Here is a 15,083-nt window from a genome sequence, read left to right as displayed (position 1 = left end):
GGAGATGTGGACCAAAGGCTTGGCATTTCCTTAACCTCTTAACGCTTCGAAGGCCGACTCAGAGCAGTATTGATTGGGGACGAGGAAAGGTCTTCTCAGAGCCGGTGGTGCTCTAGTCTTTGGATCACATGCTTCTTGCCAGTGTTGATATTCATGTTAGTGACAGGTTCTAATGGCCACCTATCAGTGCCGGGCTCGGGGGGTTCACAGACTGACAGCTGAAAACACGAGCTCAATTGTCTGAGAAACTGAAATCGGATTGTACAGCTTACCGAGGCATGAAGATGCCGTTTTGAAAAGGCGAAGAGAGTTTTCAAAAGGATTTTGTGCTATAAACACAGTGTTTCACAAAGTCACGGAGCCTGGTCTGGACTTCAGATCAATGCCTGACTCCTCGCAGACACTCCGCTGACTGACCCAGCGCTCTGGAGAAGCCCAGGTTCCCTCATGTGTTTGTTCAGCCATCTTTGGAGAGCACCTACTTTGGAGTCAGGCGTTCTGCAAGGCGTTTAAAAGGCTGAGACGCAAAGACAAGGTCTCCCTGCAGTTGTTTGTCTAGTAGGAAGTGGCTGTGTCCTCTGGGAATTAAACACTGCTGGGGAGCAAGGACAGAGCCCCCCGCCGAGTGCTGTAGGTTCAGAAGCCACTGGGTGGGGGCATTCAAGGAAGGCTTCGTAGAGGGGGTGAAGCTGTTGAGTGGCTGCTGGAAGTGGATAGAGGTTTGTTACAGGGACAAAGGTAGGAAATAGCCCCAAAATACTGAGGCATGAGAGCCCATCTCCAGGGAGGGGGCAGCTCTGATGGGAATGTCTGTTCATGACCTCAGTCATGCACACATTCTGCAGACATGGGGATACACGCGTTGCTCCATTGTGTGGTCTGGGATCCTTCCAGGTGGCCTCCTGGATTCCGAAAGGGTCCTCACTCTACACAGCATAGGTTCCAGAACCTGAGGTCAATTCCTTTGTTCAAGCTAAAGGGATTTTGGGCCTGGCAGACCCACTGTCTCCAAAGAGTTTGTGAGAAAACAAGGACTCTACATGTACATGGAAGGTTTTGTGAACCAGACACGAAAAATAGAGTGCTTGGGGACTCACGGAGTGAACAGGAGCAGCCTGTTGTGGAGTTACAGGCGTTTGTCTCTGGTACAGAGAGAAGTAAAAAGGTGGGGATAATGGGAGTTGTCTTTCCCTTGCATTCCCCTCAGAGCTCAGCACAAAGTCAGGGTTCAGCCAGTTCTTAATAAGCAAAATGCCATAGCAAGGAAGCAAGTCAGACTAGTTCCCACCCATCACCCCATTTATCTCCTCCACATCTCCCTGACCAGCACTGTGGCTCCCACGGAGGAAATTGAGTCTCAGCCATGATGGGTAGGGCCAGGGACCAACCCAGGTAAGTTTGCCGGCAAAGTGCTCACCCCTCAAGTCTCAGACTTCAAACGAGAAGGCTCCGCAGACAACTCCCACACTGTCAGGCTGGGGAAAGGAGGGACCCCTGGCACTTACCTCCTGGCGTCTATGCTGGGTCTTGGGTCTTTCTGATGGGCCCATGTTTCTGGTAATCTTTCTGTCTTTCTGTTGGGTCTTTCTGATAGGCTGAGGGTTGGAGAGGCTCTATGTGAGGCAGGAGGCATCTCTCACTCGGGGTCTGAGATTCAGCTTCGGCTGGGAGCCCCGTGCAGAGCAAAGCGGTCCTGGATGGGTCTGATGCAGCCCCAGCTCAGCGCCAGCAGCACGAGTGGAGGAAGGGGCAGGTGCATCGTGCGCCTGGCAGGAGATTATTCATTCTCCTGAATGATCTCTCTCTGCGCTCAGATAAAAGCCAGAGCCCTAGGATGGTTGGGATTTTGACCTCTGTGTCCCCACACTTCACAGAGTTTGAGCCCTCCCCTCCCCTCCCAGAGTCTCATTGTGCTGGGCACACAGGGGCATCCTGCTAGTGTCAGAGCTGCTGCCTCCCAGACACCACCCTGGGCTGGTGCTGCCCTGGGCCGTGTCGCCGTTGTCAGCAACCTGACTCCTGGGGTGGTTTCATCATCCCGTCCTCCTGTCTTGCAGATGAAAACTGCGACTCCACTTTACAAAGAGAAAGTGGCGTGGCCAGCTCCTGCACCCCATAGCTTGTCCGCAGCCTGCAGTCCCCGCCCAGCACATGTTGCCTTCAAATGGGATGATAGTGGCCCACAGACCTCTAGTGTTCTTTGAAAACCAGTATCAAAAAAGTACAAAATGTCTTTGCGTTTGACTTCTCTATTTTCTGTATATTTGCTTAATAATTCATGTGACACATATTTATTGATTGCCTACCATGTGCTGGGCACACCTGCCCCATGCATTTTCTGATGGGAAGTTTCTGAGAGCTTGATTGTCCCTGTAGGCACATTTAATGAAAGAGAGTTAACATTAAGGACATTCTCTCTCTCTCTCTCTCCCTCTTCCTCCCTCCCTCCCTCCCTCTCTTTCTCTCCCTCTCCTCTCCCTCCCCCCCACTCTCATCTGTTAATGACATCTGGCGTCAGAGGAATAGCAGAATTTTGCTATTGTAAACCTGAATTCAAGCAGATGGAAAGACCAAAGATTGAATTGGCTAATAATTTCATTATACATTTTAATAATATTTTCTAAACATTTCGACTTTGTGCGAACGTCGAGGCTTAATTTGACACCCATCCATTGTTGTAGCAATTGCCCACCTGTAGCGCATGGATCTGAGTAGATGCATTTTAAAGGAAATTGGGGATCTTGCACTGGGTAGATGCACACCTGTCTACGCAGCATCTACAATGACACGATGGGCAGCCCGGGGCTGCCGGGAGCTCTCGCCCCACTCTTCACCTGTTAATGACAGATATGATACAGATTTGCTTGTTCGTAGGAGGTGAGCCCTGGAGATGTCCCCATCGAAGGGGAGGGGAAGATACAGAGGTGGGTACTTGCAGTGCAGTGTTATGGGGCTGATGGGCGCTTCCCTCAGGTCGCGGCCGGCAGGAGTGGGTGGAGATCTCAGCCCATTCCCGGAGAGGGCCCAGGCCCAGGGCGCAGCATGTGGCATGCTGTCCTCGGCATGGGAACAGAAGGCAGACTACGAGCATGGCCAGATTGATGTCTTAGAAAGCCACGCTGGCCACAGTGTGACAAGTGGGTTTGCAAAGACACAAGCGCCCCTGGGGACGCTGGTGGGTTGAGGAGCCACTGCATGAGCAGCTCTAAGTCAGGAACCAGGAGGGCCTGAGCGAATGGAGCACGCAGGAAAAAAGCGTTGAGGGACCACGAGGGCTTGAACAAAGGGAGCGGCATGGGAAGAAAGTGCAAAGGCGACCACTCATCACCGAGAATCTGCAGGGTTCAGACAGGGGTGGCCTCTGAGCGCCTGTCCCTTCCCCTCTCCTTCCCAATCCTCTCTTCCCCATCCTCTCTTCCCCCATCTCTCCCTCCTGCCCCTCCCCCCATGTCCTTCCCTACTTAATTTCTGTCGAAACAGAGGGTTAAACTTAGTAGTCTCCTTGTTCTTGTCCCTCCCTTCAGACCCCGTGTGTGAGTGGGCACCCCCAGGCACTCCTCCTAGAGTGCTGGAGGGCTGTGGGTGGCCTCTGAGTAGCCCGCAGCCCTGCTGACCAGCTCCTCCCACTCTGAGACCGGGCAGGTTTATCATAAGGAGCCCAGGGCCAGAGAAATTACCATGAAGGATTGTGTCCCAAGGCACTGGCTGGGCACGAGGTCCTGTCCCTGCTATGGACAGGGCAACCTGTTATGGGGGAGGTGGCCCAGGGTGGTCAGCCGTCCTGCTTCCGGTGGGGGTTCACATTCTGGTGCTGGGCCGGACCGGATGAGCTAATGGGTTAGGTACCCTTTTTTCTTTTCTTCTTTTTCCTTTTTTTTTTTGAGGCAGTCTCACTTTGTCACCAGGCTGGAATACAGTGGCACAATCTCAGCTCACTGTGATCTCTGCCTCCTGGGTTCAGGAGTTCCCCCTGCCTCAACCTCCCGAGTAGCTGGGACTACAGTTGCGCACCAACACGCCTGACTAATTTTTTTGTATTTTAGTAGAGACGGGGTTTCACCATGTTGGCCAGAATGGTCTCAATCTCCTGACCTCGTGATCCGCCCACCTCGGCCTCCCAAAGTGCTGGGATTACAGGCGTGAGCCACCGCGTCCGGCCGGATACCCTTTTTTTCTTTAGGAAATCTCTTTTCTTAAACCCTATTTATCATTCTTCTTCTTGTTATGACTATGAAAACCACTTCTTGTGTGGCTGCTCTGTGTTAGCTACTGTATAGCAAGCTGCCCTCACTACCTGCCACCAAGCCTGGGGCTGCGTATCCCATGAGAGGCCAGGAAACCTGATCAGACACAGGCAGGTCCCTGCCTTTCTCCCACCAGTCCCTGCCCCGGGTGACCTTGGTCATGGCCACCTTCTCTCTCTGCTTCTCTGTTCTCATCACAAAGTGGGGACCGCAAGGCCTTCTGCCTCCCCAGAGCTGCACAGGACGAGTCCCTGCTCCTGCGGTGCACTCAGGGGAAGCACTCTCCCTGTGTCCCTCCCTGTCATGCATACGCCAAGTTGGAGGGCCTCTGCTGTCTTCGTGCATTTATCCTTATTCTATCCCAGGATCAAAGTTTCCACAAAGGACTCCTCATGCTCACATATCTCTTAAGCCCTTTCTTCCACATTTCCTAGGCTTTCTTGCCCACATTAGCCTGCTGGTTTTAAGGAGACTCCTTCCCCCCAGCCCCTCGACCCAGACCTCTCCTGCTTGATAAGAGCGTGCTTGTTTGTAATGTCTGTGTGGTTTCCCTGGAGGACAGGGACATTTCTTCCTGGTACAGGCAGCATCTGGCCCAGAGAGCCGGACTTATTTGCTATACAGCAATGCTTTTTTGGATGAAACCTACCCTTCCTTTCAGCTCCTTGGAACCCTCTTCTTTTAAGCTTCTTCTTACCCTCCAGCTACCAGTACTGGACTGTTTTACGGAACTTGGGGAACCTTAGCATAGCCAACTCTCTGTGAACTCTGTTAATAGCAGATCATAGCCTTTACCACATGATCTAGAAATCTTCTATATTTGACTCTGGGGTAGGACTAATGATGTCACATTGTTGAGGACTGGAGCCTAGGGTCGGAGGCTGGCCCTGCCCCTTCCAGCATCCAGAAGGGGAGGCCATGTGACCTGAGGGCCACGCCCTCAGCTGTGCAGCTGGTGTGGCAAAACCTGCTGCAGACCGTTGCTGTCAGGATGAGTTCTAAGAATCATCAGCCTTTCTGATCACCTATGGGTGAGCAGAAGCATTTTCCTTACCCCAAATCTGCAAAGCAGGTAGTATCTAGCCCTTTCAAAAAAATTAATAAATTTTAGAAGTTCAGTAACTCACCAGAGATTGTGCAACTAGAAGGATAGTCGGGATCCCAAAACTTGTTATTTTCCCGTTGACTGCTTCAACTGAGGTCACACCTGCAAGGTGCAGACATAGCTCCTGGCCCTGGAAGGCATCAGCAAATGTGAATCCCCCTTGCCCGTTTCCTGCTGGGAGACCTCATGCCACGCTGCGACCTGACCTCAGGTGAGGTCCTCCTCACTCATCCTTCAGAATGGACCTCACTGTCTGCTCCTCAGAGCCTTCTCTGCCATCAGCCACCCTTCCATCTCGCCTTGGCTGCAACAGCCCCTTCCCTTGGGCTCCTGTGACACCCACTACTTTATTCTCGTTAGTTACAGTCTTTTAGTAGTACGGAAAATGAGTTTTTTCTGCAGGTTTTCTCCCTTGCCAGATTGTGCCGTCTTGAGGTCAGGTGGAATCCAGTTCATCCAACAGCTGTTACTGAGGAGCTACCATGTGCCAGAGGTTAGACTGAACACCAGGGCACACCAGATGCTCAAAATCAGATGTGGACCCTGCTCTGATAGTGTGTATTCTCTTTTGCTTGCCCAGGTACCTATAGCTAGCACATAGGTATGAAAACTGTTTGTTTTTTGTTTTGTTTTATTTTTTGAGATAGAGTTTCACTCTTGTCACCCAGGCTGGAGTGCAATGGTGTGATCTTGGTTCACTGCAACCTCTGCCTCCTGGGTAGCTGGGACTACAGGCACCTGCCACCATGCCTGGCTCATTTTTGTATTTTTAGTAGAGATGGGGTTTCACCATTTTGGCCAGGCTGGTCTCAAACTCCTAACCTTGGGTAATCTGCCCACTTCGGCCTCCCAAAGTCCTGGGATTATAGGTATGAGCCACCGTGCCCAGCCTAAAATGATTTGTTGAATGAATAGTTTTCATTTCAATGACACAGCAAACAGAATGGCTACCAGCTCAGTTGCGCTATGCCTAGTGCCATGATGAATGTGTGAAAGGAGCTGCAACTCACAAGATGCAACTCACAAGTCTGCAGCACAGCTTGGCTCCTTTTCCAGAGGCAGCCCTGCACAGACCGTCTGTGGTGGAAGCAGGGGAGGGGCACGCCTTGGGCAAGCCTAGGGTCAACTCACCCTTTCATTATCCTTGTTTTTGTTGCAAATCACCGTTTGGAGAGCATTTCAGGGATTGGTGCGAGGCTTGCTGAGGTATCAGAATCCAGCTGTGTGAGTTGGAGTAGGAAGAATTGGGTGCAACAGTTTGATCCCCATGAAGGCGAATGACCTGGGTTGTCTGGGCAATCTCTTCCCACCAGGCTGATAAGCATCCGCCTCCTCCATTCTGTCTGGAGGAGCATTTTTAACCAATTGGGCTACTTTGAGAGTGAGGCACAGGCTGGAGAAGCCCAAGGCAAACGGCTTTAGATACCCAGTGTAGGGGATGGGAGTGGAATATCTGTGAAATGCAGAGGCCAAATGAACAGATATGACTTGGAGAATGGAGGGATGTGGACAGTGTAACCATGACCTCGGTACAGGGGGCCTCGTGTCCTCGAACAGCTGCCTTCCCAGGCACAGGGAGCCCAAGCACAGCTTGGGTCTCAGGCTGTGCATTGCTGAGGGGTGTTGAGTCTTGCAGAGAACTGTCACCCTCTGCAAAGTGAAGAGGCTCCACAGTAGCGTCAGTTTTTGTCAGTTTTATTTGGGCTTCACAAGCAGGACAGCGTAAGGATTTTAGGCACAGTGGCCCTGTTTGGGTGATCCCACCTAGAATACAGTCACACTGGGCTTTGTTCTCCATTTTCAAGACTGCCTTCTTTCCAGTAAGGAGGAGTTGCCTTCAGCTGACCTGTCCTCCCTTTCAGGACAGAGGCGGGACTCAAGCACTTGACCTGGGCTGTGTGGGCCCACCCTTCGGCCTCTCACAGTGGCTTCTGGCCTATTCTCAGACATGCTTCCTAATGGAGCTCCGTCATATCTCCTGAAAAAAAATTAAATGTCTTTAAACAAGATTCTTTAAAAACATAGCACACTGTGTTTTTCTAATTGTTATGTTTGGAGAAATAGTTTTCTCTAAATGAATTTTACTATAAATGGCTCTTGCCATCAGTACAGCTGATTCCTTGATCATTTTAAGTAAAATGCAGGGTTGCATTTTGTATCTGCCTTGAGGGAATTTGGCTTTTATAGCTGTTTGTAATAACGTGGTTCTGAGGCCTTTAATCTCCCGTAGCAGGGAAGCCCTGCCAGCCACAGAGAGACATCCTGCCTTGCCAGCCAACAAGGCCGTCACATCGCCCTGGCTGTTTGGCCTTCGATGGGCTGGGGGGTAAGGTGGGAAAGGCACAGATTTGATTGCTGCCTCCCCCAAATCCAAATCTGGTGGCCTTGCACACCTTGGAATGACTTCGAAAGTAGTCGGGGTTTGACACATAGGCAACACAGACTTCAGATCTGGATCACGAGAGTGGGGAAGGGCCTTTCCCAGCATTCACGGCACCGTTTCCATCTTCGTGTGTGTGTATGCATATGTGTGTGAACATGCACATGGATCGATGTGCGTTGTGTTTGTGTGATCAGGTACATGTTGGACATATACACACTGTATTTTTATAGTGATGATTATTGTGCGCATGCGTAGCTTATGTAATCGAATCATAAAATTACAGAGCTTAAGTAACAGCTAAAACCCATATGGCACTTACTAGATGCCAGGTACCATTCTGGGCAATTTATATAGATTTATTCCCTTGACTTTCACAACAACTCTCTGAAGTAGTTTTATCCACATTGCACAGATGAGAAAACAGGGAGGCCCAGCGAGGTCACCTCGCTTGTTGTAGGTCACCCAGCTGGTCCGTGGCAGAGCGGGAGGCACGGGCAACTGCTGCCCCCAGTGCTGTGTGCTCAGCTCCATCTAGGAAGAGCACAAGAGCCTCTGGCTTCTGCCATGGCCTCGCATTATCCCCACTTACCAGAGGAAGCCTATGGAGATGGCAGCATTCCTGGGTCTCACCACTGATTGGTACCCATCGCCCCATGCAGAACTCTGTCCATTTCACCTGCTCTCCATTGTGGGACTCTGGAATAGTCTCACCCAAGCAAGATTTGCAGCAGTGAGCCAATTGCAGACCTCTCCTCTTGGCAGCACACCCCACTGCGTGACGTCTTCTGTCCAGTTGGGTCTCTGACACCAGGGAGCTCAGCCGAGATGCTGGGGGCACTTACTGAAATGAGAGCAGCAAGAGCATCAGCATTCTGAAAGTTCATGATGCAAATTAGAAAACAAAGTCATGGCAAAGAGGCTCATTAATCATTTAAAGCAGTCTTTCCATTAGTGTAATTTCTATTTATGACAATTCGCTAATTTATTTGATCTGCAGTGGGGCTGGGCTGAGCCCCTGCACCTGTAGTCATTCACTCCCGAGCTTGTGCATGGGATGCAAACAGCCTATTTTCCAGCAGGGAGAGATGACCCGTCTGAAGGCACCCCCACCCCAGAGCACCCACTTCATGATGCTCAACCCAAATCGAGTGTGAAAACCTTCACACCAAATTCTCCATGACAGAGCTCAAGCTTTTGCTCTGTAGACTTTGGATACTCACCAAATGTTCTGAGCATAGCACTTACTTTTTTTTTTGAGAGATCAGGCTCACACACCTCAGGTCTACAGGTTCCGAAGAGAACCTCACAGATTCCCATCTGGCTTCACGTTCCCCAGGAGCAGAGTGAACCGAGCAATCATTTTTTCCTAAAATGCCAAACCAGGTCATGGCAGACTTCAGTCACATAAATATAGACAGGATCTCAAAGCTGCCCCATGATTTCAAATGGTCTTTGACTGCGGTACATTACCAAATATTTTACTGCTAATGGCCTCGCAGAAAATGACAGGGAAGGTGTTTTATTAACCTTGTGCATTTGCTTTGCATCTGGCTGGGTTTTTCAAAGATTTGGAAGTGAACACTCATAGTTCCCAAGACATGGAGATTAACTGAGATGGCATGCGTGAAAACGTTTGTAAACCAAAAGGCTCTGTACAAATATTGATTAAATAACGTGATAAATAAGGAAGACTGACTACTGATAATAAGTAGGATATAATACTTGCCCAGGAGGCTGGGCTTCGTAAACATAGGGAGGCCCCCACCTTGGTCTCTGAATCCCCAGCACCTAACACAGCAAGGACAGGACGGGTGCTCTGCAGGGTGCAGCGGCAGCAGCCAGGGAGGACAGAAGGGTTGGTTTCCAGGGTGGGGACATCCCAGGTAAGGCAATGTTTGAGCTTTAGAAGGTAGGGGTGTTCACCAGAACGACAAGGGTAAGGGTGCTCCAGGTAGAGGGGAAGCCAAGCAAAGACAGCAAACAGCCCCATCTCTGGAAGCGAAGACCCAGACGCACACGGGCTCGGTCTAAAAGGGGAAAGGGCAACAGGAAAAGCAAGCTGTACGGGAGCTTGTGGATTGTGCTGGGGTGTTGGGACTTTGTCCTGAAAGCAGTGGGTCGCCCTGAAGGGTTTTGACCCAGCGAGCGACGGGATCACCTTCACTGTGAGGAGGACGGATGGCTCTGATTAAATGGTGGAATGAAGTCTTCCTTTCCACCTGCTCCTGGCCTGGCCTTGTATGTCTAGAACACGTTTGGTTCTGTGGGGTTGTGCTCCCTGCCTTTGGAAATTAGGCACAAGAGTCTCCAAATGTACATATAGGGCAGTACAGGTCTGTTTCTGCTTTCTCTCCTGGCCTCCTGCCCTCAGCCCTGCCCTTGGTGAGGCCTTTAAAGGGTGTCGAGTTGGAATGAAGGAAGCCAGCAAGGGACAGGATTCTTGCTGGTGTATAGGTTGCCTGACTTGTGAAACTCATTTCTGCTCTAAAGGGTTACAGTGGAAAACCAGAGCAGTGACCCTTCTCTGAACCCTGCAGTTTGCAGAGAAGGAAGATAGGATGGGGCCTCTCTCTTGTGGGTAATTATGGAAGTATCCAGTATAGCTCAGGGCACAGTTGACCATTGAACAACACAGGTGTGAACTACGTGGGTCCACTTAAGTATAGATTTTCTTCCACCTCTGCCACCCCAGAGATAGCAAGACCAGTGCCTCCTCGTCCTCCCCTTCCACCTACGCAACATGAAGATAAGGATGAAGGCCTTTATGATGGTCCACTTTCACTTCATGAATAGGAAATGTGTCCTCTCTTCCTCATGATTTTCTTAATGTTTTCTTTTCTCTAGCTTACTTTATTGTAAGAATATAGTATGTAATACATACAACATGCAAAATATGTGTTAATGGACTGTTTATGTTATCTGTAAGACTTGGGGTCAGTAGTAGGCTATTAGTAGTTAAGTTTTGATACAGTCAAAAATTACATGTGGATTTTCGACTGTGTAGGCGGTAGGCACCCCTGACCCCATGCTGTTCAAGGGTCAACTAAATATCCTTTTTTGTTTGTTTCTATTTTTTTAAATTTTTTTTTTTTGAGACGGAATTTTATTCTTGTTGCCCAGGCTGGAGTGTAATGGCGCGATCTTGGCTCACTGCAGTCTCTGCCTCCTGGGTTCAAGCAATTCTTCTGCCTTAGCCTCCCAAGTAGCTGAGATGACAGGCGCTCACCACCATGCCTGGCTAATTTTTGTATTTTTAGTGGAGACAGGGTTTCACCATGTTGGCCAGGCTGATCTTGAACTCCTGACCTTGGGTGATCCACCCACCTCGGCCTCCCAAAGTGCTGGGATTACAGGCGTGAGCCACTGCACCTGGTCTGTTTCTGTTTTTTCAATGTGTTTTTTTTTCTCTTCAAGCCAGATTTTTTAACTTACGGAAGGGATTGAGTTCTCATACTGTTGGAGAGAGCAGGGTATGACATATGCAACTTTTGTAAACCTCAGTTTCCCCTTTGCAGAAGAGCCACATCCTCTGCATCTTGCATGTGGTGGGCATGAGGCTCGAATGTGGCTCTGAGTTGAGCATGCTGTGTAATCTTTGTGGGCTGAACACACACATAAGACCACTACTCCGAGGAAGCATGGCTTCCTCCAGTGCCAGCTACAGAGTAGGTGCTCAGTAAATGTTCCTGGACACAAGCTTGTGTGGGTGGACATTCGTTGATAAACTGGCCTTGCATAGGTGGTAGCTGAAAGCTACCATCAGGTTCCTTCTGCATCATCCCTGGAAAAAAAATTCATTCATTCAGTTGACTTGTACTTCCTGCCAACTCTGTGGAAATGAATTAGGGACTCGGAGACAGTAAACTTCTCTCTTATCCTCAGGATGCTCACCGGTTTCTAGTTTGGGAAATCAGCCATGGCCACAAGTATCTGGAGCCCAGGGTGGCTGGCACTACAGTGGGAGTGAGGCATAGGGCCCAGGGCCAAGGGGCAGCCTACCAAGTGCTGTGCTGGGGCTCCCTGCCTGCCAGATTTGGGGCTCCTCTTCCTGGGCAAGTCACCACCCCTTGCCCCTCTTCTAGGAGGAGCCCCACTTGCGCAGGCCACTTATTCCTAGAGTTACGCATCACCATCTCACTGGCAGGGGATGAGCTGACACCGTTATTGGCCTAAGCCAATAATGCAGAGCACATCTGTGTTCCCACTGCCTTATGTCCTCCCCTGGAAAACTTTATGTGTGACCCCACAGGAGAAAAAGGCTTTCCGAGTCCAAGGGGCTCTTGACCTCTTCAAGGGGCCAACACAAGTGCCTCTAAGGTTCCACAGCACCCAAAAGTCTCTGTGCCTTTAGTGCTACTTTGAAGGTGAGCTCCTGACCCTGTCACTCTGGCATGCCGTGGACTTCAGACTGGTTGCGCTGGAAACATGGATTCGTGAGAGGAGTCTGGACAGGGAAGGGGGCACTGCTCTTGGAGCAGCAGACCCCAAATTTGAATCCCCACTGGGGTGAGTTTGAATCTACCCGCTTCTGGCTGTGTGGCTTTGGGAGCATTACCTAATATCCCCAAGGAGGCTTCCTAAACCTGAAGTTGTTGTGAGGACTAAGTGGGATGATCTGTAGGTAACTGACACATCACAGGTGCTCAGTGAAAAGCAGCAGGCATTTATGGAGCCTGTATCGTGTGGCGGTGACCAGGGCACTGTCCCTTCCTCTCCCAGGGCTTGGAACCACAAGCAGTCCTCTGAATTCTTTCTTTAGTGGATTGGATTGCATGTTTTCTGTTCTTCGAAGTAATATTTTCCCATGGGAAGGCCCAGAAGCTAAGCAGTTGGGAAGGTGGGGCTGCCTCCTCATTGACCTTGCTGGTTTGAGCAGGGATGGCAGAGGAAGGTTAAACTGAGCAGAGATAGCCCCAGCCCCTGGACCTCATGGCTCACTGCCTCCACAGGTGTTTGACCAGCAGGGCATGTGAGCAAACTGTAATGGACTCCAAGTAACTCAGCCGCATCTCTGAGGCAGAAAGTGGCAAGCTTGGAGGACACTGTGAGAGGAATTTGTATTTCCTTGCAAGGGCGTTAGAAACTGCCTGTGGGCAGCTCCAGATATGAGAACATGAGCTGGGCTGGGATGTGGGTTTTCTTAGCGCTCAGGCACACAGGGATGTCAGTCATTAAACAGTAGGCATGGGTTAGGGGACTTCTGTGAAGCCTGGGTTGGCCCCAGCAGTGATTTCACAGTTCTGCTGCCAGTGTCTTCATCTCTGTCTCCTGAGAGGCAGGGACAGAATGGTGGGGGTAAAAACCTGTTGACGGTTTGGAAACTTCATCCCCAAGTGACTAGGAAGAGCCTTGATGGGAGGCAGCTGTTTCAGCACCATGGTGAGCTCTCTGCTGGGCACCCCTTGGGCTGGAAAAACACTGGCCAGGCTGGGTGTGGACACTGACCCAACCGCTGGCCAACTGCAGGGCCCTGGTACAACCTGGCCCTGTGGACGGCAGGATCTTTGTCCAGTGGGACTCATGGCTCCTAGTTTCCAGGTTTACTGTGAGGAATCAATACAATATATCAAATAATCCCTGAAAGCCAGAGAGCAGAGTGTGGGCTCAGGGGTCAGCCTGCCTGGGTTCAAGCCTAGTCCCTGTCACTTGCTAGCAGCATTGGCTTTCTTCTTCTTTCCATGAGCCTCAGTTTTCTAGAAAAATCTTTGAAATGAAAATAACACTACCTATCTCATACCCACCATATTCTGAAGTCTTAGCTTGAAAGTAGTATTGCAGTGAGAAGATGCGGGTTGGACACTTACCCAGGGCGTCCTTCACAGCAAGCACCTTGGAAATGTTCTCTATGGTGGCAAGAATGATAGGAACTACTATTGTCATCATCATTATGGATTGACCTCTTGCTCCAAATGCCAGGGTCCATGTATTTAAGAGAGAGTAGCCACCCCCATCACTGCCACCATCGCCACTGTATGTTGTAGTATTACACTGTGGCTGTAGTTGCTGCTGACCCTTCAGCCAGCCTTGCCATTCTTGTGCACAGGCTGAGATGCAAGACTGTTTGGGTGGCTTACAGGGCTGAAAGGAAGTCGGATATGCATGCAGGTAATTAGCTTTATTAGCTCAGCTGTATAATTTTATGGCTTACGTCCGAAAGCAAATTAATATAGAAATATGCTATTGGAACGGCTTCCAAAGCTCCAGCACCATTTGGCAACTTGGTAATTACTCACAGGCGGACTTGCTCCCCGGACTAATCACTGCAGAGCTTCTCAGCCTGGCCGGGCCTGTTAGGCATGGTCTGTGCTCTGCAGGCACGGGGCTGCTGCCTGCCTCCAAAGCCTGATGTGAGACTTTTTAATGAGAGTAATATGCCATAGTCTAGGTCTTAATTTCATGAAAGTGAAAATAAACTCCAAAGAGAATCAGGAGGGAAAACAGAAAGAAAGAAAAACAAATATGTGTGTTTTGAGCCCAAATGTGTCAGTGACTTGCCTCCGTCCCTAGAGCCTCTCAGTTCTGACCGGGGTGAGGCCACACTCGAGCGCGGCTGTGTCCCAGCGTCCCAGGCCTGTAGCGAACTGTCAGCATTTAGTTTTGTTCATGGTGTTACCAAGGGCACATTATTGTTTACTTTTGTTATACTAATTTTTGTATTACTTTAAGTAAGTGCACATGGTTCAAAATTGTTTTAAAAAATAGACATTCCCATCTGCCCTGTTTCCTCCCTGCCTCCCAGAGTGCCCACTTTTGTTTCTTATAGAAACTTACAAAATTTATTTCTGAAATAATACGTACATGCAAACACACCCTTTTTACCCCAATTTTTTTTTACACAAAAGGTATACATTTTGCATCTTGCTTTTTTCACTTACTGCATATATTGGGAAACTTTTCGTATTATTTCATAGACAATGTTCTCTCTCCTCTTTCCTGCTGCAGAATATTACCGCAGAGCGGGAGCATGCCTGTGTGCCCCCGCCTTGTCAATAGGGATGCTTTTCCACTTCCATATTGTCGCCAGTCTGGCAGACGGGCTCTTGAGGAGGTCCTTTTCCTCTGGAGATGTCGTTTTGCAGCAAAGAACCTGGCCTCTGGAGTTAAAGCGGCTCCGGGGGTGGCCGTTCTGTCCCTGAGTAGCCCGGGACACATTGTTGAGCCCTCCGCTTTCTGGTTCTTTCCCTGAGTGAGAGTGGCAGCTGTCCTGGCCCCACCTGGTTGAAGGGAACGTGCACAGCACTTGCTGTAGTGCTCACCACAGCTCAGGCATGTCCTGACGTGTCTTCCCTTCCCCCTTCCACTCTGGGACCCGGTTGGACGACTCTGAGATTGAGAATGGGCCAGTGGGAAC

At 50.0% G+C, this 15,083-nt stretch overlaps 1 protein-coding gene across 1 annotated transcript in view; it reads left to right on the top strand.

Moving 5' to 3' along the window:
- TRAPPC9 (trafficking protein particle complex 9) overlaps positions 1 to 15,083 on the top strand; it is a 714,313-nt gene that overhangs the window by 542,188 nt on the left and 157,042 nt on the right. The gene's annotated exons all lie outside the window — the stretch shown is intronic.

The sequence above is a fragment of the Theropithecus gelada genome, chromosome 8 (genome assembly GCF_003255815.1).
Source record: "Theropithecus gelada isolate Dixy chromosome 8, Tgel_1.0, whole genome shotgun sequence".
Lineage (NCBI taxonomy): Eukaryota > Metazoa > Chordata > Mammalia > Primates > Cercopithecidae > Theropithecus > Theropithecus gelada.
This window is presented reverse-complemented; position numbering and strand designations above follow the sequence as displayed.